Source organism: Lissotriton helveticus, chromosome 1_1 (genome assembly GCF_964261635.1).
Source record: "Lissotriton helveticus chromosome 1_1, aLisHel1.1, whole genome shotgun sequence".
NCBI classification, from domain to species: domain Eukaryota; kingdom Metazoa; phylum Chordata; class Amphibia; order Caudata; family Salamandridae; genus Lissotriton; species Lissotriton helveticus.
Window position 1 is genome coordinate 1,110,041,465 of NC_136057.1, and position 26,009 is coordinate 1,110,067,473.

The window sequence follows — 26,009 nt, forward strand, 5'->3', positions numbered from 1 at the left end:
CGGTAATTATAACTAGTAGTGTAAAACTATTTCATCAAGGTCTTTTATAATTGCATTTTCCTATAGGTTTGAGTGGCAATCCACATCGTTTTGTAAATGACCAAAGTCTGACCAATCAGAGCAGAGCCTCACACTCCCCTCCTTCACACCTCAGATTACTAACTGCACATTGAAAAAAAGGAGTCTCCCGGAGTTCTGCTCAGTTTTTCCCTCACAGACACTATCTTTGGTTAGTGAACTCTTCATTTTATTTTACCTTCCTTCCTCTCATCTGACATATTCTGGCAACATGTCAGATTGTTCAAAGAAGGGGTTATTTCGATCATGTAAGGAATGTGGGAAGATGAGGCTGGTCTCTGTTGAAACTCATAAAGGGTGCTTATACAGCCTGCACCCCCACCAAAAGCCCAAAGTCTGCAAATATTGCAGAACATTTTCAGCCAAGACCATAAATGATCAGGAGGCAAGGCTTTTACTATGGCTCCAAAAGAAAAATGTAAAAAGAATAATTGATGGACAGAATGCAGAACAATGTCATACATTCATTGATCTGGGACCAAATCCATAGTTTTTTTGCTCACCATTCCATTCCAGTTTGGACCCAGCCATATGCAAATCAGTCTTGACCCTGCGCCCAATGGGAACAGTGCAGCCCGAACTGCCATGGCAGGTCCTCCCTGGACTGCAAACAAGCATCCTAGGACCGGCTTAAAAAACTCTAGACTATCGAGATGACAAACCCTGCCCAAAGGATATCATAAAATAGATGAATCAAAAAAGATACCAATGAACCACCAAGAAATATCCAAAAAAAGGTGGAAAACAGAAGCCAGTCACGGAAAAGAATATTTCTCCAACACCTCAGGAGAAAAAGGGTCAAAAGTTGTCAGCTTCCGAGTACTCAACACCTTTTGAAAAAGCATTAGCCTTTGCAAATGTCAGAGAAACTGTCTCACTAAAATGGGGCAAATCATCCACGCAATTAACGACTCTGATAAAGGCAAAGATGTCTATGGCGATGAAACCCATGATAACAGTGTCTTCCACCTCATCTACGGTTTCATCGGTGAGACCATCGTCGACTAAGAGTCTGCCTCTACCTCCATCTACACACTGACGTCAACGCCACTTAATCTGACAGCGAAGACGACGTATATTCACCCCAAGTCTGTCTCGTTGTTCATCACATCGTCGACAGCCGTTGATGAACCAGTACTAAGGCCAGAATTGACGTCACCTAGCAAGGTGTCACCATAACCACCAGTGCACCTGCTTGAAATGGCGAATGCAGGTGATGAAGAGGATGATGATGGTTTGTTTGGGGACGCCATTAGTCCATCTCAACTTCATGTGAAATGCCAAGAATCAGATGACAATGATGAGCAAGAATCACAATATATGTATGGTAATTTCTCATTTAGAGACAGACTACAGCAAAGCAAAAACGTTGACGATTACGAGGATACCTTTGAGGTTCAACACTCACAGGAACCCACAATGCAAATACCAGGGGCACTAGTAAAGGACATTAGCATAATGCTGCAGGACTATCATAAAAGGTTTTCCTCTAAGGTGGACACACCTTCTAAACTAGAGGGGCCAGAGGTGACAAAAAAAACCCTATCTCACCAGCCCACTCCAAGGGCGCTACCTGCCAAGATACTCCACACACGATAATTAGAACAAATCGTTATCCGCGACGACTATGTGGATCAAGGGAAAATGACAATGAACCCTAAGAAGAGGAAATGCCGCAGGACTAAACAACTATTGCGGATGATGAATGGGACGACTTTGTTACCCCCATATCTGCTCCACCAACACCTTCAGGTGGTAGTTTGCCACCTGACGACTTTGAAGGGTACCATGCGCTATTAGAAAGAGCTGCAAAGCATTTTGACCTCCCAAATGATAGTGCAACAAATAGTGTGCTTCTTATATGACTTTAAAGAGTCCAACAAAAAGACAATACACTCGATTCCAATTGTGGACTACATTTAGAATGGGGGGGGGCTCAGGGCCATGAAAAGTCCTACCACAGTGATACCACAGATGGACAAAAAATATAAAGCCCCAGAAAACTTACCTGCCTGCTTGGTGAGTCACCCTAAACTGGTCTCCGCAGTATTACAGGCGGCACAGAGAAGATCAATAAATCCGGCTGCACCATGTTCAGCCCCCCTTGGCAAGGAGGACAGACGGCTGGACAATATTGGGAAAAGATTTTCAGCCATGGCAGCAATTACAATAAGTCTCCAGTGCCCTAGCCATCCTGAACAGGTATCATCAGCAAATGTAGTCAGATCTGGCTCAATTACTTAAGCCTCTGACAGAGGACAAAAAGCAGGAGGCAATAACAATTTTGCAAGAAGGCGAATGGATGTCATCGGAAATTATCGATACATCAATGGATGTGGCCCTCACATGTTTTAGACAGATGACAGGGGCAGCAGCCCTGAGGAGACAAGGGTGGATAAAGGCAACCTCCTTCCGACCAGAGGTGCAATCTAAAATATTGGACATGCCTTACAGTGGTTAAGCTTTATTTGGTACAAATGTTGATGAAGCGCTACAATGCATAAAAGCCGACACAGACACTGCCCGTACACTGGGAATACCTCAACAAAAGAGCTCATCATATCGAGGTTGTAGAGGACGAGGTCAATACTCCATTTGTGGTAGACACCAATCCTAAAGATACCAATCATACCATTAGCAAGCGCAGGGTTATCACCAACAGTACTCAAAGCAGTACAGACCTTCCCAGGCTTCAGCTGATGCCAGGCAAACAGAAAAAAGATGGGCTGCAGCCGCTACAAAAAGCCAAGATTCCAATAGAAAACAGTGGCAAAGTACCGCCGGTCACCTCAATGCCTCCACCTCCCTCGCATTTCAGAAACATTCTTCTCAACCGCTTCACAAATTGGACAGGTGGGTTCTGGATATCATAAAGTATGGTCACATCCTGGAGTTTATCCAGAACCCCTGTACCATCCACCTGTCAAAAGATCCCATCAATATCTTTGAATATTGAGAGAGGAAATTAGGTCCCTACTTACCAAGGGAGCAATATAAGTCCCACAACACTGTAGACACACAGGTTTCTACCGCAACTTTTTTCTCCTAAGGAAAATTAATGGAAAATGGAGATAGGTGTTACATCTCAGAATGCTCAACAAATATCTCAAGAATCCATCCTTTCAAATGATCATGATGCAGGACATCACTCACTTCTTGAACAAGGGAGATCACATGATATTAGATCACCTGGACACATTTCCATATCCCTATTCATGTGAGGCATAGAAGATATTTGAGGTTTGAGGTGGCAGGGAGACCTTATAAATTCAGGGTACTACCGTTAGAGCTAAAATCTCACCTAAGAATGTTTACCAAATGCATGTAGCCAGTAGCAGCCTATCTCAAATGGACTGAACATAAAATATTTTCATACTTAGATGATTGGCTGATAAAAGCACACTCATCAAAGGCTGCAAGAGATTCCTAAAGAACGTGCATGCAACTGTTCCAAGACCTGTGCCTTCACATAAACAAAGACAAATCCTGTATCATCCCACGGAAGAAGATAACATTTCTAGGAGCCATCATGGATACCACCTTCTGCAAGGTATACCCAACAGAATATAGAGTGGCAAAGATGATCACTAGGCTTCGCCTTGTCACAAAAAGGCCCATTTCAGTAATAACCTACAAATCTTTCCTGGGACTGATGTTGTCATGCATCCCTCTCATACCGAACTGCAGGTTGTCCATGAGACCGCTGTAGGAACAACTGGACAGACAATGAACGCAGAACATGGGCACTTTCAACATCGTTTGGATAACGCCGGAAATGGTGTGCGCAATGCGAAGGTGGACGAAAAAAGGAAACATCCCAATAGTGTCTACATTCATGATCAAGATCCCGAGTCTCATAATAATGACAATGGATGCCTCCATGGAGTGTTGGGGAGCACATCTCCAAGAACTGGAGGTCAGCGGAAAAAGGTCAACAAAAGAAAGACAGAGTCATATCAACCGTCTCAAACTGGAAGCAGCGGAGTTGAGACTCAAAGCTTTCCTACCAAGGTTACAGGGGTCTTAAGTCTTAATCTGCACCGGCAATATCACCACAATGTTTAACCTAAATAAGCAGGCTGATATGAGATCACACCCTCCATCCAAGGAGGAAGCACAACAAATATGGACCTGGAGCCTACAAAAGAAGATTTCCCTGAAGGCGGGACATGTTCAGGGCTCAGAAAACCAATGGCGGACAAACTAAGCAGGTCTATAAAGGAATGCTACAAGTGGGAGTTGTCAACAAACCAACTCAACAAGATCTTCTGCAGACCTGGTCGCAACTCCAAAAAACATGCTCAACTCAAATCAGTCCCAGGGTACTACTTCAGGACGATGGGCAGGTAATACCTGTAATCTCTAAATTTAGCAGCTTGGATCCTGAATACTATGAATTCCATCAGTTAGATATCCCTCAGCAATGCATAAAAATGTTAATGCAAAAGCTAAAGCAGAATATACAAACAAGTCATACAGAGCAAAATGGCAACGATTTTGTAACTGGTGCACAGCCAACAATTATCTTTCCACTTCAGAACCTACACTGCCCGACTTGTTAGTAAAATACAAGCATTTACAGTGCAGGAGCCTTATAAATACTTTAAAAAAGACAGTCATCCTGTGTATCAACCCCAGGAACCAATTGACTAAGACTTTTTTCCAGAATCCATTAAGTGCTGCGGAAAAAAAATATCACTCCACACCTTTCAAATCAGACCAACTTCTGTTTGCTTTTGCACCCCCAACAAAAGGCCAACCAGTTTCAAAAGCAACTATAGCGTGATTAGTATCCACAGCTATCACTTTCTGTCACGAAAAAGCGGAAAGACCGCTGGCATTCAAAGTGCAGGCGCACTCTACCAGAACTGTGGCAACAGCAGTTGCTTTGTTCACAGGAGTACCGCTGTTGCGACATATTCAGAGTGGCTACATGGTCTAACACACATTTGGTTCCCAAACATTATTGTCTAGATGCTGTTAACAATGATGCTGCAGTGGGCCAAGCAGTGCTTTGAAACCTTTTATCGCTAATATTTATTTAACACTATGTATTCAAAAACACCTACGTATATTACCCGCCTCCGTACCAGCTTCATTGAGCCAGTAATGTTCCTTTTTTACTGGTATACTGCTTGTTATTCTGATTCAAGCATGTGAATCTATAAAAGATTCAATACTGGAGAAAATACAAGTTACTTACCGGTACACTGTGGTTCTCCTGTATTGATATCTTTCTTAGATTCGGATGTGACTCATCTGCCTCCACTTCAGTTGTTCACCTCATTGGCATTTCTTACCTTGTAGCATGGGTGACTTTTCCACTCGTGCTTAGAAATCTAAAGTGTGAAGCCACTGCACAGGAGGGAAGGGTGAAATCTCTGTTCTGATTAGTCAGATTTTGGTCATGTACAAAACGATATGGATTACTAATCAATTCTATAGGAAAATGCAAGTATAATTGACCTAGATGAAAGACTTTTACACTACTAGTTATAGTTACTGTGAGACTCCCAGCTCGATGATGGGGAAGATGCATGTTTGTAATTCTATGAAAGATAAAAATACTGGAGAACCACAGTGTACAAGTAAGTAACTTGTTTTTTCTCATTCTATTTCTATTCACACTCTTTATTCTTCCAATTTTAATCTGGATTCCGTTCTTATCATTCAATGGAGAGAATTTCTCAAATTGCTTGTAGGTTTTATATGAATGACAAGTCTTAATATCTACCTGTACACTCCCAACCACCGTAGAAGCACATGGACAAAGTAGTCACACCAAACAGTCTAGGATTGTCTTTAGCAAGATTCAAGAGGAAAATATTCCTGAACATTGGAAGTCAAAATTTTGTTCAGCCTCATAAGTCTATATATGCTAGAGTTACCTCAAGCCAATGGGCTATGGAAACGAGCATTGGCAAAGCCAATAGGTTCTGCCTAAGCAAGATCTATTGGCTTTGTAAATGTTTTATGGGCATGTTGCACAGAAACATGTGCTGCTGTGCAACATGGCTTAACATAAGGAAAAAAAGGTGTTATGACGTAGCAAGTAATTTTTCTATTTACTTCAAGCTATGTTGTACACAGCACACGCTACTGTCCAACTCCACCACTCTGTTTATCTCTCACATAGAGATGGTTCTGAAAATGGAAAGCCTCCCAGTTGAATCAGTTGACTTCCCAGCAACCACCACTGTAAGCATGTTCACTTGCTTCACTTGTTTATTATAATCCTGAGGTGATTAACGCACTTTATGCTTTCACCGGTATACACTGAATAAAGGTAAAGAGAGAAAGAAGTGGCAGAAGAACACATTATAAACAAACAGAAGGGAGGGTACAGGAGGATGTTAACCAAGAAAGGAAAGAAGAGTGACAAAAGTATTGTTAAGTGGGAGAGATTGAGGAGCACTGAGAAAGAGGTTAGTAGAAAGAATAAGGAAATGAAAAGGCAGAAACTGTGAAGAAATCCATTTCAGACATCTTGCAGACCACAGGTTCAGTACAAGGTCGTGTAGCATAGTGGTTTAAAGTAAGTACTGCAGAGACTTGTGTGTGCCCTGCTGGCAGCAGAATATAATTCTGGTAAAAATGTTTTGAGCGTGCATGTAAGATGCAGGGCACTAGATTGAATTCTGTGCCTGCTGTAGAGATCACTGTAATTTGCATTTCAGAAACATACTTTGTTAACGGGGTTTGCATATAACAGAAGTCAAAGTGTCTAATCCCGGTTAGTGTTAGCCAGGTTAGTGTGTTCATATACTTTATACAGAGATAATTGTGCAAACTCCTTGCCACATGCTTGTTTTTTGGTACGAAAGGGACGTTGTTTAATGGATTTTGTCCCAGGCACAGCACAGAATCAGCCCCTTTGGCGGTCACTGACCAGCTGTCGGCCACGCAACGCTAGACGAGGGCAATACCTCGGCACTATTCTTACTTGATCTTAGTGTAGCCTTTGACACGGTCTCCCACAAGATTCTTCTTCAACACCTTAAGGAGATCGGGGTCAGAGGCGGGGCTTTGGCCTGGTTTTCTATCAGAACGCTCCTTTCAGGTACATGCCCCCCCCCCCCTACCAGTCTAGTAATTACCCTCTTAGCTGTAGTGTCCCGCAGGGCTCTGCTGTGAGCCCCACGTTGTTCAATGTGTATGTTCGCCCTCTGGTCCTCCTGGCTAAAGACCGTAACATCAAAATGGTATCTTACGCGGACAATACCCAGCTGGTATTCACCTTCTCCAGCAACCCTGCTCTGGACCAACTGAAATTCCATGCCAATGTTCTGGTCTTTGCAGACTGGATGGCAAACAACTATACAACTTAATTTGGCAAAGACGGAGATGCTCGTGGTTGGCCGGGACACTCACAAGTGGGACTACAAATGGTGGCCCACAAACTTGGGCACTCCTCCCACACCGAAAAACGCAGTTAAAGATCTAGGGGTTCTGATTGACACTGCCCTCTCATTCGAGCCTCATTAAAAAAAGGGGCCAGTACCTGCTTCAGTCTTCTGCGCGACTGAAACACCATTTTAGGATTCTTTGACACTGCCACCCGCCAACTGATAGTCCAATCAGTTGTCCAGTCGCGCCTGGATTACTGTAATGGTCTTCTGCTTGGCGTAAATAAAACAGTTATTGCAAGACTCCAACGGGTACAGAATGCAGCAGCACGCACGCGGTTTGCCCTTCCTAGGAAATGTCATACCTCCAATCTTCTTCATCGGCTACACTGTCTGTTAATCAAACAGAGTCCAGTTTAGCACCTTCTGCATCACACATAAGATTGTACATGACCAGGGCCCCCAAAGCCTGCAGGGACTTTGCACCCCTTATGTTCCTCTGCGTACATTGCGTTCCACTGATCTTCATCTCCTGTGCATCCCACGGGTCCGCCGGTGTAGAGCAGGGGGTCGCTTCTTTAAATCTCAGGCCCCCGTACTATGGAATTCCATCCCACTGGCTGCCCGCAGAACCCATGATCACTGGGCTTTCAGGAAACTGATCAAAACTTGGCTTTTCACTCCCAGCTAGTCACTTCTCCCCTGGTCACCTGTCCGCTAGCACTGGGACGCCATGTTGCTGGGGCAGCCATGCGCTCTATTAATTTCCCTAACATAACCTAACATAATAATCCTACAGCTGAAATTACTGTGTTACACTCTGAGACACAATAGCATTTCAACATCCAGCGGCTGGTAAAATAAATACCAGTGTGGACATATTAATTTTAAATAAATTGCATATGTTGAGTTGTGGGGCTTTAACAATGAATGCAATTAAAACAGCAGGCGAAAAAACAAATGGCGAAAGCTCAGAAAATAAAGATAGACACGGATTATAAAATACAGACATGCTTTAAGTAAACAGATCTCCTTAGCCGAGGCCTGCAGCTGCAGAGCTTGTACATCAGAGTCAAGAAGCAGCAAATTAAGCGGACTGATAAATACCTACACTCCGAAGCTGTGCATCACAACTGGGCAATTCCATAGACAGAGCTGTGGAAGTTGCAGTTTGGTGTCTTTATCGGTCTTCTACTCTTATCAATGCAATGAAAAACAAGCATTGGCATAGCCAATAGGTCTCGCCTTTAGGATCTTTTAAGCATTTAGCTAGAGCTATTGTCTTTCTTTTGCATTGTCACTTGGATGTGCACAACACATGCTTTAGGATTTCAAGGTCTATGTCAAGTACTACTCATGATTCATTTCCTATTACAACCAGGGACACGTGTAAGGCAGCAGTCTTTCCGTTGTTATCTATATTTTTGATTAAATGTGGCGCTTCGTGAAGAAAACTAGAGGGCGGTGTGGAAAAGAGCAGAAAGGAGAAAGGAGAGTGGTAAGGAACAAAAAGTATGTATAAAATAAAAAGATTGAGATAAATCTATGGAAGCCAATCGAGAGACAGGCTGGGTGAGGAAAGAGGATGGAGGAATACAAGAGGAGAGAGGGCAAGAGTACAGAGAGAGGAGGGGAAGTGACATGTTCAGCGCTTCCTGGGGCCGTCCTGGACATAGCAAAGCTCACAAGTTGCAGGCCGGATTCGTTTTAACTCTTTTCCAAGACGCTGTGTTCAGGCCGCTTCCATGGACTGTGTCCAGGCTCCGCCTCTGCCTGCCCTCGCAGGCGACAGCTGTGTCCCCCTCCTCCTTGTGGTTGGAGGGTAGGAGGAGTGGGCGAAAGGGTTTTGATCACGCTCACCAACTGACCAGGGGGGAAGGGAGGGCCCTCGGGGCAAGGAATGCCCTGTAGGAATGAGGGATCTGACTCCGAGACCTGCCCAGGGACAGTGTCTAGCCGGTGGCATAGTTCAGTCGGTTGACGTGTCAGCAGCAGAGATATGCATGTAACCTGCACGTCGTAGGTTTTTAATCGGACCAACACTACTCAGCGGGTTATCGTCCCGATCCGGAGCTCTGTGTGAACCTCAAGAGCTTCCGCCTCACTAGGGAGGACTGGCAGCTGCTGCAGAGCGGTGTATTTGGAAGTCACACCTTCCACACTCCCCTGGGGTACAGGCCCACAGAGCCGTCCATGCTCACCGCCACCAGTCACCCTCCCAGCCCCTCTCTGGACAGTCCATCTGCCACACGCCTACACCTGTTTCGCCTGTGCCCTGCTGGTGACCGGGCCATAAATTGTGTTCACAACTCTGCACCCGGTGGTGTTAATGTGCTCACACTGAGGGCCATATCAGAGAAGCCAGCACCAGGGGGGCCTGATGTTATCCCCATTCCCCAGCTGAACTTCAAACCACCCGAGAACGAAGAGTAGACAAACAAGCATCTGCAATGCAATAGTTCCGATTGCATTGCAAATACTTAAGTTTAAAACTGAGCACGGCGCCGCTTCATGGACACCACGCTTAGTTTCTTTATATATTTCTTAACTTTAACACTGAGCACGGTGTCCTTGAAGCAGGCGCTGCGCTCAGTGTTAAAGGAAAAAGAAATATAAATAAACTGAGCGCGCTGTCCGTGAAGCAGCGCTGCGCTCAGTTTCAAAGTTAAACAAGAATTACAGCCGTATTAGTGAGCTAACCTCCGCTGCTAACCTGTGTGCAATCTGAAAACTTATGGCTTTAGGAGTGGATATAAAGTCAATTTTACCTGCAATGTAATTTGCATTTATAAAAGCGCTGTCCACCTAGCCAGATGTTTTGGAAGACAAATGTCCTAAGCAAATTAAACAATTTTACAAAACCAAATATTATATAGAACGCAATGGAAACTATATAATTCTCCTGTCCAGCCGGACCAGGGATTTATTGTCAATGAATAACACAATAAACAAGAATGCAACAATTAGCCATAAAAGAAAGGGCACAATCCTGTGCCGTACTGAAAGGATAGAGATAGATAAAAAGAGAGAAAAAGATTCCACAGGCAAAAAGAAAACACAGAGCAACCTGGACACTAGTAATATCAGTGCGAAAAAGTGTTCTCCAGAATAGAACATACACAATATATACACAGTGGTTTGCATGTATGTCTACTAGTACAAGTCGACGACGTTTCGATCCATTTGCTCTAATGTAAAAGGATCACCCTCAGGACTAAGAATTCAATTTAATTTGCCTGAATTAAATCATACGCCTGTTTGGAAGAAAACAGGAGGGAAACAAAGAAAAGAAGTTTCTTTTTAGAGAATTAAATTGTTAAAAGTCAGCATTTCGGTCGCTTTTTAATTACATTTACAAAGTTCGGAAACGCAGTGAACATGCCGGTTATAGTGTGGATAGGTAATCATGAGGGTCGAAATTTCGATAGAGTCACATTATTCGAAAACATAGTGAACTGTCGAATATCATGCCGGTATTGTGCCATCGCGCCCACCATGTGTAAAGGTGCGGACTTAGTGTCTCATGATTCGCTATCAGATTCCGAATTGTGAGGGCAGTGTTTGTGAAACGTGCAGCAGAAAGATCGAGCTAGGTGACGAACTTATTAAAACAGCTTGCATGGAAGTGATAGTGGAGCGTGTATCTTAACGTCACTAGAGAGCGGTTGTGCTGTGATATTCTGGTGATTCACGTGGACGCGGGAAAAAGCTTACCTCGCTATGGAGGTTGGCAGTCAAGAGGCAATGCAGGCTAAGAAACGCGGATTGTTCGTAGTCACAATTCCGCTGTAAGTACGAGAAGGGTTTTAGCCACGGGGTGGGAGATCAATTATATTCTCAGCTGATGGTAAGGCTTCATTTTCACACTGAGTAAATTTCAGGCTGCATTAGATAGGTATGGGATTAACCTTCCATTGGAGCGGTTTCTGGATGCGAATTCCGCTAGCAAACTGAGAGGTAAAATAATACAATCAAAAAGGGGCTCTGAACGAGCGGAAGTGAACCTTACTCAAAATACACGGGTGAGAATTAATAGCGGGAGGTTCCTTACCAAGTTAGTTGATGATTGGAAACCTGTCAGTGGGTTTCAAGGCAAGGTCCGTGGCAATCCGACGGGGTGCACTCGCCGAGTGGTGAGCTTGTGAAGTTGCTCGTCGGCCATGTTAAAGGTCTAGGGTTAGTGGTCAGGTGATCCTGAATCTGAGTGACAGGCTGAGAGTGGAAGGGTATAACCACGGCGGACATCTTGGAATGGTTAGGGTTCTCATGCATTGTGTTAAAATGGGGACGTTTTTTAGAGAAACGGCGCAAGTGAGTGAAAAGTGTCCGTGACAAAGATTATTTTAAAACCATTTAGGAATTAACATTTACATATTCAGAGTCTGGCCGCTTATTAGGCGGTTATTCAAGTTCAGCGCCAGTTACATTCATGGTTTCTAGGCTACAGTAAGGTAGTCCAGTCCTCACTCCTGTTGAGACCTGTACGAATAGTGTCAAATTGAATTATACTTTTAAGTTCCTCCCGATTCAGAAGTTGTGCCAGGTTTCCACCTCTTTGTGGTAATTTGACGACCTTCAAGATTGTCCATCTGATATCGTCCTCAGTGTGGTTCATTTCCACAAAATGTTCAACCAATGGAGCGTTGGGAGTCCTGCATCTGATCCGACTTCTATGTTGACAGATGCGGGTCTTTGCTTTCTGCGTAGTCTGCCCCACATACATTTTTGGGCAAGGGCACAGTATCGTATAAATGACATTGTGAGTGTTACAGTTGGAAAAAGATTTCAGCTCCACATTGACACCATTATAGTCAAAATTTCGTGTCTCAATTGTATAGCCACAAACATTGCAACCACCACATTTAACGTGACCAAGCAGAGGGGGAAGATTCCAACTTGCTTCAAGCGTTGTTTTTGGGGCAGGAGCGGGAAGTGCTGCTCTGACCAGATGGTCCTTAAGGTTCTTGCTCTTCCTAAAGGCAAAAATGGGTCTCTCTAAATGGACGGGGCCTGCATTAATCGTCGGCCAGTGTTTCAGGATAGATTTTCTGATTTTGTTTGACACAGGCGAAAAGGTAGTGACACAGGCTATTCTTTCTGTTTGGTCACGAGGTGTTAATAAGGCCTCCCTAGGGCAATACCAAGCCCTTTTGGATGCATTCTTAACCAATCTCCTGGGGTACCCACGATTTTTTAGTTTGTTAGATAGAATGGTGGCCTCCCTGAAGTAGTCAGATTTGCATGAACAATTGCGTCTTATTCGCAAAAATTGCGAATAAGGCAAAGAATCTCTCAAAGCCCTGGGGTGATTGCTTCCGTAGCTCAAGAGCGTGTTACGCTCTGTAGGCTTTCTAAAGAGACGTGTGAGTAGTTCACCTTCTTTGTGGTAGATTGTGAGATCCAAGAATGCAATCTGTGCTTTATCATGTGAGAGTGTAAAGTGAAGGTCAGCACAGTTGTTATCCAGCCAGTGCAGGAACTGCTGCAATGTATCGATGTCCAAGTTCCAAATGAGGAAAATGTCATCGATATATCGCCGCCACAGCCCAATGCCCGAATAGAAAGGGTTAGAGTCTGATAGAATTGCATTAGTCTCAAGTGCGTCCATGAAAAGAATAGCCAGGTTGGGGGCAAAAATAGCCCCCATGGATGTCCCCTTTATCTGTTGGTAAAAGACATTGTTGAAGGTGAAGAAATTTTTTGTCAAGCATAACTCCAAGAGTTGGAGGATAAAGAGGGTTGGAATTTTTTGTGGTCGTGGGTCAAGTTTTTTCTGGATGACTAGTAGAGCAGCTATTTGAGGGATGTTAGTGTATAACGACTCTACATCTAGAGTACACAGTGTACTAATTGATGGGTCGAATGGGTAATGTTCAACTAGGTTCACCATAGCCATGGTGTCCCGGACATAGCAGGCAGTGCCTGGCACGAAGTCTTTTATAAAGAAATCAACAAAGGCACCTAATGGCTCAAGAACTGAGCCGCAGGCAGAGACAATAGGTCTACCTGGGGGGTTGCTGGTGCTCTTATGTACTTTAGGGAGAGTATATATGACAGGTAAGCGTGGAGATTTAACATTAAGGAAATTAAACTCCTTTTTGCTCAAGAACCCTTCAGCAACCGCCTCAGAAGTGATTCTGAGTATAGTATCCTGAAGGTCCTTGGTGGGGTTGCCTGCCAATCTTTGATAATGGTCGGTGTTCGCCAGTTGTCGTAAAATTTCGCCCTTGTAGGAGTCAATGTTTTGAAGGACAATTCAATCCGCGCTTGTCTGCACTTTTTATTACTAGCAAGGGGTTGTTTTTTAGTGTGCTTATGGCATCCTTTTCTTGGCGAGGAATATTATAAGGAATGAACAGTTTTTTCTTTTCCAATATTCGAAGATCATTTTTAACTAGTTTTTCAAAGGTCATTATCTCAGATGGGACCATACTGGAGGAGGGCAAAAATGTAGAAGGTGGACGAAAAGGTGTGCTTGGATGGCTAGATGGAGAGGGGTGGAGTTGGAAAAAGGCCTTAAGACGGACTAACCTAAAAAACCTTAAGAGTTCCGTCTGAAGGTCCATATAGTTAGGACGAATTGTAGGGACAAATGACAGCCCTTTCTTTAGCAGTTCAAGTTCAGAGTTTAGCAGGTTGTGAGATGAGCACGGTGCCGCTTCATGGACACCACGCTTAGTTTCTTTATATATTTCTTAACTTTAACACTGAGCACGGTGTCCTTGAAGCAGGCGCTGCACTCAGTGTTAAAGTAAAAAGAAATATAAATAAACTGAGCGCGCTGTCCGTGATGCAGCGCTGCGCTCAGTTTCAAAGTTAAACAAGGATTACAGCCGTATTAGTGAGCTAACCTCCGCTGCTAACCTGTGTGCAATCTGAAAACTTATGGCTTTAGGAGTGGATATAAAGTCAATTTTACCTGCAATGTAATTTGCATTTATAAAAGCGCTATCCACCTAGCCAGAGCACACCCCCTAACAGCACACTTTTGTGTATACAGGGAACGCTCGTCCCATGCGCTCAGGGAAACCAAGGAAGGAACAGGGTTAAGTATGGGTGCATGGTGGGAGGGTGACCAGCACAACCCCTTTGAAAAAAGCCCAAGCATCGTCAGGGGCTACTAAGAGAAACCCAAGCCCGACAATCTGGAAAAAGGTTTAAAAGAAGCATGTGCCATTTATAGCATAAACAATTAAACAAAATACACATTTAGTTATAGGCAGCGCATCGTCCTCTACTCTGGGGAATCAGGCAGGTTCATACAGGCGTGAAGGAGGGGCCGTGATGTCCACGAGTAGCCTCGCACTCAGAAAGAGGTGCTGTGTGCGATTAAATCAAAACATTTTTAAAATTGTGTGTAAGCCTGTTAGGTATCAGCATGTAGAACAAATCCTGTCGTTTATGCGTAAACACAATCACATTCTATGGAAGACCAATAAGGTGTACATATCCCAGGATTACTGCAAAGAGACTGTTGCTCTGAGGAGAAATTTCCTGGCCCTTCGCCCAAGGCTTCGACAGCTTGACTACCAATACGGCTTCGTGGGCCCTGCACGCTTTCGTGTAACAGTACAAGGAGTTCCCCAAGTATTTTCGGACCCTTTACATCTACAGAGATTTCTCGATGGCCCAGAGGAATCGAAAATGGACACTGCGGCAGCGCCAATCACACAGGGAAAGGACGATTAACTCTTGTTCCAAGCTTTGACCGTACTGTACGTACATGTTCATCCAAGTTCTCCGACGCCCAGCTTTTCAGCCTCTTGCAAGCCCGATCAGCTTGAAGGTTATGGTCCCTTGTCGTGACTAATTCTGTCTTGGAGAACGGTGGTCAACACCACAATCCATTTATACCCCTAGAAGCGTCATAACTGCTATTGTTTTCTTCATCTCAGGGTGGAGTTTTTATCTGGAGGAATGGTAGGACGATTTATTTCTTATTCACATGTTCCAGCATTCATATACTTACAGGGGCCCTTGTCATACGGTGTGCGCTGAATGGCTATAGTCTGGCCTTGAACTTCTTTTGGTAGGATGAAGAACTGCTGGCGCTACAGAATGCCTGCCACTGACATATGTTATGCATATGTTATGCTCAGGTGTTTAATTGTATGGTACTGTTAGGAACAACTGGTGTACCAATGTGATGCTTAACACAGTCATCTAACCGACACCTGAGTTCCGCAATAATGTGCGATCCCTATTATTGTCGTGAAAGAGCTTTACTGTTATAGTCTTCATCTTTGAAGGCTTACGATTTGTTCGAGACAGTTGGATCAGTGGATTATACATGTCACTCCAAATACGACTGGAACCTGGTCATCTGTTATATTCAGGTGGAGGCTATAAGACCTCGTTTCTGTATATAACGGGGTAGCTAGATAATGTTATTAGTAATGTGTTCCAACTTGAGATTCTATGTCTCAGACGAACTACTGACTGGTTTCGGTTGTTTACATAGTTTGATTCCGTAACACTGTTTTGCCTACACTAATGAGCAGGTTCCTAGTTTGTGCTACTGAGGAGGGCAACCAATGTGGTTGCTTCTCCCTGGTCGCCATGCTCCTAGTGCACTATTTGGGTGGGAGGGGTGGGTCGGGAATGGGGGGGGGGGTAGGGCTGGGTTTTTGTCCTTTTTGTTCTTTTAAGCGTGTTTCCCTTTGTGTCGTCTTCTCTCTTGTGTCTTTCCCCTCTCCTTCTGTCTTCTTGCAGCAACACACTACATGCCGGCACTGACGAGACTGTTTCGTGTATACAGCATACCCGTTCACACGATCCAGGGAGCCGAGGTCGCACCATTGAAAGAGTGTTAATGTTAGACAGATCTCACCATACACATATCATGTGGACTAATAGATCATTAACCTTCTCTTCTGATGGCTAAGGATAAGCAGACTATAAAAATAATATCGCTCAATGTCAAGGGTCTTAATCACCCAATTAAAAAGAGGAAAATCTTGGATTACTTATACAAACAGAAAGGTGATATTATAATGCTCCAAGAAACTAAAATAGACTCCTCGCAATTCAACTCCATTAAAAACAAGCTCTATAGCGAAGCGTTTGGGTCCGACGCCATGGGCAAAAAGAATGGGGTACTCACACTCATTGCGAAGCGAGCCAACATAGATGTTTTACAGAGTAGTGCAGACACTAAAGGTAGATGGGTTTCGACTAAATTATCTAAGGGTGGAAAGGAGTTCTATATAACAAATGTATATGCACCCAATAAGGATGATCAAGATTTTTGGAAAGAACTTAGCTCACACTTAGAATCGATCCCAGACAATGCAACACACATTCTGGGTGGTGACTTAAACCTACCTATGGACCCTCTCCTAGATAGAGACTCAAAATGTCAGTTCAGATCAACCAACTCACATAAAGCACTTCTCAATCTCTGTACCTGCTTTAACCTAGTCGATTCTTGGAGGCTGATGAACCAGACAGGTAGAGACTACACCTTCTTCTCCCCACCACATGGCTCATACTCACGTATAGATTACCTGCTCACATCGGCGCACTCAAAGGGGGATATTGAACACACATCTATAGAAGCTCAAGTGATCTCCGACCACTCATGCGTTACAATGACTCTGGCAATGCGCAAGACAGGTATGAAAACGACCTTGTGGAGATTCAATGATGTGGTATTAAAAAAAGAAGCACACAGAACTGCCATAGAAGCAGCAATCACTGACTACCTTAGCCACAACAAAAAAGGAGACACCACGGACCTCACAAGGTGGGAAGCGCTTAAAACAACGGTTAGAGGGGTAATAATTAAAATTCGTGCAGCCATGAACAAAGACGCGAACTCTACCCTGTCACGACTAGAAGACGAGATAAGTGCCCTAGATAAAAAACATATTATCCAAAGTTCCTTCGGTCCTCAATGAATAAAAAATACGAACATAATAAAATCATTAGTGAAAGAGCAGATGTCTGGCTTCAACATCATAAAAATGTTAGGTTGTGCCAAACTAACAAAGCGGGTAAAAGTCTTGCCGCCTATCTGAAATTTAAATTACAGCAATCAACTATCAAATGCATAGTAGACAAATTAGGCAAATCTCACTCAGATCCCAACAAAATAGCCGATTTATTTAAAGAATTCTACAACGAATTATACAGCAAAAACAAAGATATTGACAGCTCCAAGGTAAGGACATACCTCGATAAATGTGAACTCCCGGCTCTCTCAGCTCAAGATCAAGTCGCACTCAACCGCCTCATATCTGAATCAGAAATATTACAGGCCGTTAAGTCACTCAAAACAGGGAAAGCCCCGGGCCCGGACGGGTTCAGTGCTTCGTTGTACAAGAATTTCTCGAATGTTCTGACGGAACCACTCAAGGACCTATATGAACACTTCAGCACCAGTGGTCAGGTCCTTGGCACGCCGGCAGAAGCCATTATCGCGGTCCTGCAAAAGACGGGAAAGACCCGTCTGCTCCCAAGAATTATAGGCCTAGATCATTGATCAATCTTGACTGCAAGATCTACGCAGCGGTCTTGGCAAAAGGATCCAACTAGTCTTACCCCAGTTGATACACCCTTCACAAGTGGGATTCCTCAAAAATAGACTTTCGAGTGATAACACTAGAACCCTTGCGCACATTTTAGAGAGAGCTACAACGTCAGACTCCCCCACCGTGGCCGTGACCCTAGACGCCGAGAAGGCCTTTGATAAGGTTGACTGGGCCTACTTGGAAGACGCTCTACATAAATTTAATCTGGGCGCGAATTTCATACGCATGGCAATGGCCTTATACTCCAACCCCTCCGCGCGTGTTAGAGCCAGTGGATGCCTGTCGGACTCCTTTTCCTTGCAACAAGGTACGAGGCAAGGCTGTCCCCTTCCTCCGTCACTCTTTCTTCTGGCAATTGAGCCCTTCCTTTTCTCTCTAAGGAACAACGACCTAATTAAAGGTATAAACTTCAAAGGAACCGTAATCAAAATTTCGGCTTACGCTGATGATCTTCTGGTAGTGTCCGAAAAGGCGGACGAGGCCATACCGGCTTTGTTGTCCACTATTGCCGAATTCTCTGCAGTGTCCGGATATAAATTCAACAAGGATAAAACTGAAGTAAAACTGCTTAGTAACATCGGTGATAGGAGTGTCCTAGGTGATACAGGCCTTTGCTGGCAACAGAAGAGTTTTAAATACCTAGGGATTGATTTTGAGAAGGACTTAATTAGTACGCTTAAAATTAATGAAACCTCATTGTTTAAGAAAATATCCACACTTCTAGAAGGCTGGTCCCCGAAGTTTTTATCATGGTGGGGAAGGGTGGAGATCCTCAAAATGATGATTACGCCCCTTGTAAATTATTTAATCAGCATGTTGCCCATGTTGCTTTCGGATGATTTCCTTTCTAGGGTACATAAACTCTTCAATAATTTTATTTGGCAGGATAAGAAACCGAGAATTTCCCTGAAAAAACTTCAACTGCCAAAGGACAAAGGAGGGGTAGGTCTACCTAACTTTATAATATATATTTTCAACACTAAGCGGGCTCTACTGAGGCACTGCAAGGCTAAAACAAAATTCTCCAAATCAATCCTATCATCGTTTTGGTTTAACCCAGCTCTAAAGGATGATTGCGGACTTCTCTTTTGGGAGGACTGGGCTAAAAAGGGTTTGAATTTGGTGCAGGACATTTACGATGGTACTTCCCCGCTCCCTTTTGCCACCGTACAATCGCGATTTGATCTCCGACCGCTTGACTTTTACAAGTTCCTACACCTTAAAGCACTTGTCTCTGCCAGAGTCATTGTTCCGCAGCAACCCACTCTATGCACCAGGCTAGCTCACATTATGTCACAAGGCCACATGGTATAAAAAATTTATAAACTCATATCATCGTTACCACAGAAATCACATAGAAAGTGTGAGAGGGACTGGGAAAACGATAAATTCCTCCAACCTGACTTTTGATTGGGACAAGATTTATCTCACTCCTTTCTACAATAAAATATCACCGATACTATCGCAGACCAAACTTATGCTGATAAACAGATCCTACTGGACACCCGAGAAACTCTTTAAGCTCAAACTTCTGGACAGCCCCCTTTGCTGGAACTGCAAAACACACGTGGGTAACATGGCACATATGTTTTTTCACTGTCCGTTGATCCAAACATTCTGGGACAAGATCTTTGTCTACATCCATCACACCTTCCACTACCGTCCGCCCAGGGACTTCACATATATCCTGCTAGGTGTGATTGACCCGAATATCCCTAGGGAACATGACAGACACCTCCTGGACCTCATGCTCACACTGGCTTGCAAAATTATCCTGAGCAAGTGGAAGAGCGCTTCTGACGTCTTCTTTGCGCACTGGCAGGAATGGCTATCTTCCCTGAGGGGTGCGGACAATGACGTATTACGCTCATCCCCCTGGCAAAAGCCTCACTCCAAGCTCTGGAGTCTGCTCGACTCATTGGAACTCTGTTATGACCCACCTTAGGTGCACTGCCAAAGGACTCACTATGCCCCTATTGGGTCGCTGCTACTACACCGGGCAGTACTTCTGGTATGTATGACGTATGTTCGGACTCAAACAGTTTCTTCAAACCTTGTTGCTGCTACTCGATCTCTCCCCCTCTCTTCATCTAACCTCCTTCCCTCTTCTTTCCTTTTTGTCTTCTTTGTCTTCTTATTTATTTTCTCTCCATGACACTGAGATTGTATGCACGGATATCTGATACACTGCTTTCCCTGCTTTACAACTATATAGATCGATTGTGTATTTCCCACGGGTGTACTTTGTTATTAGCTTCTTATTACTTCCTACTGATTGCATTAACTGTATTTGTCCATGCATTACTCATCGTATATCTCATGCGAGCTATCTTTTGTATGATTGCCTTCTTTTTCTGTGTAATCTTATGTTCTTGAACCTTAATAAAAAAGATTTAAAATAAAATAAAAAAATAAACATTTTAAAAAGAAGCCGTTTGCATGCCGAGACGGTGTTAGTGCATCTCACTCATGTGCAAAGTAAGCAGCGATGAGGGAGGGGGCTGGGGGGTGATGGGTCAAGCTGCGATTCAGAGGGGGGGGAGAGACAGCATGTAACACCATAAAGCACAGAAATGTTATTATCTAACAATATTAGACATGCTGACTGCGGTGCAGTGCAGGGGTCAGATGAAGCGCGGCGCTCGCTGGAAGAAAAAGAAGGCTTGCTTTTGCAGAGTGCTAATGAAAAGAAACAAGGCTGCCATTTAAGTATGTAAATTATGAGACCAGATTTTTTTTTAATTAAGACAGCGCCCGCCTTCCAGGCGCTCGTGCAGCGTGGGAGGGAATGGGGAACGGAGCGTATTTAAAATTTAAAGCGCAATGCTCCGTTAAAAAAGCACGTTGGGCCTGCAGTGAGAGTAGCTCAGTAAGAGAAGAAAAAAGTGCTTAGCGGCTAATTAAGAGACACTGTCTCCCGCCGCAAGTAAAAGATCGCCCGGTGGGCGGGGCCAAAGGCAGACAGGGTGGCAACCAGGAGGGACTAAAAACTCTCCGGTACAATCAAAGAAGTATGTTTAGCATAAGTTATGAAGAGAAACGACGCACGCCAATGGAACTTTCAGGCGGAGCGGACACAGCACTTCTGGAACCGTATTGTTTCCAAGAAGCCCTCGCATGGCGAGAACTAAAAATGTGAGTAAATGTAGCAGCAAAGAACAGAAGAGTGAGGTTTTTTTCAGAAGACATCCTGAGAAGTGGAATCTGGTTTTTTTATGTGAATGGTGCCAGACACCAATTCATGCTACTTCAGACGTGTTTATTCAGTGATGTAATGTGTACGAAAAGACCCACAGTCGTCGAGGAGCTGCTTTTCCAAGCCAACAGTGTCTTAAATACACACAGTGAGGGCACTGAACATACACCAACCAATGATGCACTATTGGGGAATTGCAATTTGCACAAAAATATGCTCACAATGTGCTGTCCTTCTATAGTATTGGTATTTAGATAGTGCCTTATGAAAACATGCTAACAGAATTGGCTCCAGTCTTATCCTTTGAAAGGGAACCACGACCGACACAATTCCTAAAATATGAATTGCTCGGATATTGCATTTAGCACTGCATATAGAAAGAAATGTGAGAAGAGATGGCCGCGTTTGTTCACAAAGTTAACTTCAAGTAAGAACTATCTAACAAACCCGCCGCACACAAAACCAGCAATTTAGTGAATTTTTAAAACCCTTCCCACAAACTAAGAGACGGGAAGAAAAAATTGCTTGTTCAGGATCACACAACGTCTCTCAGTGGTGAAAGTGAATTACATTGCCAGGCTATTCTTGGTGCCATTAATTTCAATAGGAAACTAAATTAAATAAAAGGAATTATTTACATCCTTAGACGTAAACAATGAATACTGAGACCAGCCCAGATTGGCGGAAAGTTTACAGTTAGGAAATCGCAGCTGTAGGGCAACGTAACCAGCCATCAGTCTCCCCTAATCGTGCAGCGGAGCTTCTGTTAGTTCAACTCTGGAATGGAAGTTGCACTGCATCACCCTCCCCTTCCGTGTGCAACTGTGACCTCTTCGGGTTTGCACTTTGCACTCGCTCTGAGCACCGGGTGATCACTTACAAATGACCAGCACAAGATCTCGATGTGGGCACTCAGCCACCATAATCTTCTCTGACACAAGACAAGTCCGTTTTCCTGCTGCAGTGACAAATGTTACTAGTGAGGTCTATCACGTTAGACAATATTCATCAGAGATCTTGTGTTCAAATATATACCTTCTGAAATGTGTATACTCTGGTTTTTGTGTAGTTTTCAAAGAATGCAGGTTTCTGAATGAGGGCCGGGCGAATGAAACGAGAGCAAGTAACAAGGGAGAGAGGGAAGGGGAAGAGTATAGACCTCTGCAAATAAAACGTGCACTCTTATGGAGTGCTAGAGTAACGTTAAAAAAAGTACCTCTGCAAGCCAGAGGCCAGTGGAAGGACACTGACCGTGGACAGGAAACCCTACTTCATCCCTTCTCCAAAGAAGACAGGAAGGAACCAAGTGAAGGCAGAAGCAGGTGGTAGCAGGAGTGGCTGAACAATGAGAAGCATGGAAAGCTTTTTTTTTTAATTTACAAGAGATTTTGCAAGCGCTGTGCAGGCAAAACCTAAGAAGGGCAACACCTAATCAGTCACCCCCAGGGCTTAGAAGCTACGCAAATAGGTGACATCACATGACCATATCACAGCAACTTGAAAGGTCAGACCTGGTGTATTCTTACTCTTGAATGAAGAGTTTTGGCTGCAGGTGGCAGATTGTACATGAGGTTCAGAAAAGCTGCATGAGGCTCCAGATCGTCAGGACATATCTGTGAATGGCCTTCCACATAAATGAAGCGTAACAGCTTAAGTGCCTCAAAATCTTACCACTCTCTTTATCTCTTGTGTAGATATGGCTCTGAAAATGAAAACCCTTCCAGTAGAATCAGTTTACTTCTCAGCAAGCACCATCTATATAGTGAAATGGTAGGAGGGCATTGTGTATTATGTAAGCTTCTTCTGATGAGTACTTTGAACCATAGCTTCCTCACCCGAATCCTCCAAAATGCCAGGCTGGATCCAGAAATTCTCTACAGTGGCTCCTGGGCGTCCAAAGGCAGCACCACTGGCTTCCGTTGTAACTCTGTCCCACCGTCAGACATGACAACATGGAGCCACATAAGTGACTTCTCTGCAGGGATGTCATGCTTCAAAATAACAGGTTTTCAGCTGACAGATGTCAGTCATGGATCCGCACGACTACTTTTTTTGGTGCCTTGGCACCCGGCTTGATTTGAAGTCCCGAGACATATGCTCCCTGAAACACCCAAAGCCCATCAAGGAGCAAGATGCTAAATTATACATAGCTGAGCACAATAAACTGGATCAGTCCCACTTCAAGCATAGGCCTATTCACATTCCCATTAGCCATCTTTGGGTAAGTTCAAATTAAAGTCTAAAGACATATCAAAGAGAAAACATAAGAAGTTAAAGTGAGGCTCCTCACCTTCCTGATGTTGCTGCTGCAGGAATAGATCTCATAGTCAACACATTAAGGGCCCGACTCCGGTTTCAACACTTGACTCTGATCCATTTTTGGTTCTGGAGGAGATGTGCTTGAGTTCCCCAGGCTATTTTCGACTGACCTTCAGAGAGACCATGCTGTAGGTCTTCAGATTCCTCTAGTGTATCCTGACCTCATGTACCCGTCCGGCCTCCACCAGAGGGTCCAACAAGACAGACCCTGAACAAAGTAAAAAGCCCCCACATTTAGCACCAGGTCATGTTGTGACTTAATTTGTCGTAGGCTGTCAGTTGTTCCTTTGTTGTCACTCTTGGACCTTCTCTTTATCCCCCTCAGCTGAAGTGGGGCCTGAACTAGATTCCACCCAGACAACCAGGGCACACCCCTTGTCGCTATACAAAATCAACAAGGCCCAACTTCAGTTTGAGGTGGACTCCCTTTCCTCATAGCCAATACTTCAGGACAATGAAGACTCCTATTGGATCAGATTTTGTTGCTCTTTAAAGCCTTGAACATGTACCCCATAATGAAGACAATGATGAGGAGGAGGACCGCTTACTCATCACTTACTTCATCTCAACTCCAATGATGCAAATGCCAGTGGCCCGAACACTTTTTGAAGACAGACGTTAACTTGTCCCTAGCACTCCCACTGACAAAATAGCTTCTTTTGTGCTGGTGATTTGCAAGGATACAGATATGCCGGATCTGGAAATCCTCCTGGGGAAAACCAAAATGATTCTCCCACCACAGAGATATTGCAGCCTGGACCTTCAACACTAGAACCCACGGAGTAACTTAAGAAGGCTCTGATATAATGTCCAACTCTTGCTGACCGCACCAGTGAGACACCCTGTTGCGGGAGAAAGCAGGACTTCACCAGGGATCAGGTTTTCTTAATACAACATTTGACTCCTGAGAACTTTATAGTTCAGACTTCCATGTGCCAGGTTAAATTCGAAATCTTTCCTTACTGCTCCACCGGGCCTGGAATCAAAAATGAGAGATGCTAAGCTCAAGAGTTTTCCCATTAGGCAGTTTGCTGTTTCACTCTTTAAATGCTGTCTGTCTCCTGGGTTGCTATACCCACGACCTTTGGGACATGGCAAGTGAGATCCTAACTGCTTTGCCTGATGATCTTCGAGCACCCTTCACCCAGACACTGTAGGGTGACCAGAATGCAATGAAATATGTTTTGCACTATAGCTTGGATACCTCAGATGCAATTGCCTGGGCTTTGGACACCAGTGTTGGCATCACATGCCATGCTTGGATACACTCCACTGTGTTTCCTGGGATGTTTAAGCTTCTATGAGGAATATGCTCTTTGATGTGGCCAGGCTATCTGGGAAAAAAGTGGATTCTACACTTTAAGGATTACAGAGCTACAGCGCATTCTCTTGGGCTGCTTCCACCTGCTCACCAATTCTACTAGCGCTGTTGCTAGATTTGTGGATACATAAAGGGTCTTGCTATTGACAGAGGCAACAGTGCAACCAGTCCACAAGTCAAGTCAGCCTTTTCATGGCTTGAGGGGCTGGTAGGAAGTTAGAGGATAGGATTAACAGCAGCTACCACAGTCCTTATCAATGACTGGCACCTCCACCATGAAACCTTTTGAATTTCCCACCCAACAGTCATTTAGGAACGGGAGCGGTCGGGGTTCAATATCGCTGAACTCCAGCTGGAGTTCAATTACTCCACTACAATGAGTCCTTCAGATTGTTCATTTTGGTTGTGCCCTCCTTTTCTCCTCCCCATGATCCTACAATCTTTACTCAGCCGCTGGTGCATCATGCAACTGTGCCTTGTCAAGAAGTCCTAAAATTGCTAGTCATGGGCACAATCAAAGAAGTGCCTGATGCAAATAAAGACATGGGGTGCTTTTTCCAGGGCAGCAAAGGCCCCAAGAAGGGGATTGAGACCAGTTTTAGAGCTCAGACTCTTGAAGTTCAAATGTTAACGCTTATCCAAGTCCTGTTGGTCTTGGACACTGAGGACTTGATGGTGTCCTTGGACTTGGACATGTATTCCCATGTGACAGTCCTTCCGTCCCACAAGCGGCCTCTTTACTTTGTCATCCTGTCAGAACATTTTCAGTTCACCACCCTGCCCTTCGGCCTTACATTGACCCCTTGGATATTTACAAAGGTCGTGTAGTGGTTGTAGCCCATTCCCACAGGTTGAGGTTACAGCTGTTACTGTCTTTTGATGACTGGCTGGTCTAGGAGGAGTTGTCTCGGTTAGACTCGGAGCACCTACAGATGATGATGATGTCTTCCCTGGGATTCTCGATCGGTGAACCGAAATTCCACCTTCAGCCTGTGCAGAGAATTCCTTTTGTAGAAGCCATCCTGGTCATGATACCTTTGAAGATGTTTCTACCCCTGCATCGAGTCAGGGACCTTCAGGCTATGGTTCGGATGTTTCAGAGAAGAGCTTTTGCTTCAGTCCCAATGACTATGAGGCTTCTTCAGCTCCTGGCTTCATTCATCCTGCTGGTGCCTCAAGCCCACTGGCCTATGTAGGCCTTCCAGTGGAACCTTTGA

At 44.3% G+C, this 26,009-nt stretch overlaps 1 protein-coding gene across 1 annotated transcript in view; it reads right to left on the bottom strand.

The window, feature by feature from the left end:
- Positions 1–26,009, bottom strand: part of GAS2L3 (growth arrest specific 2 like 3) — a 382,944-nt gene that overhangs the window by 14,015 nt on the left and 342,920 nt on the right. The window lies entirely within an intron of this gene.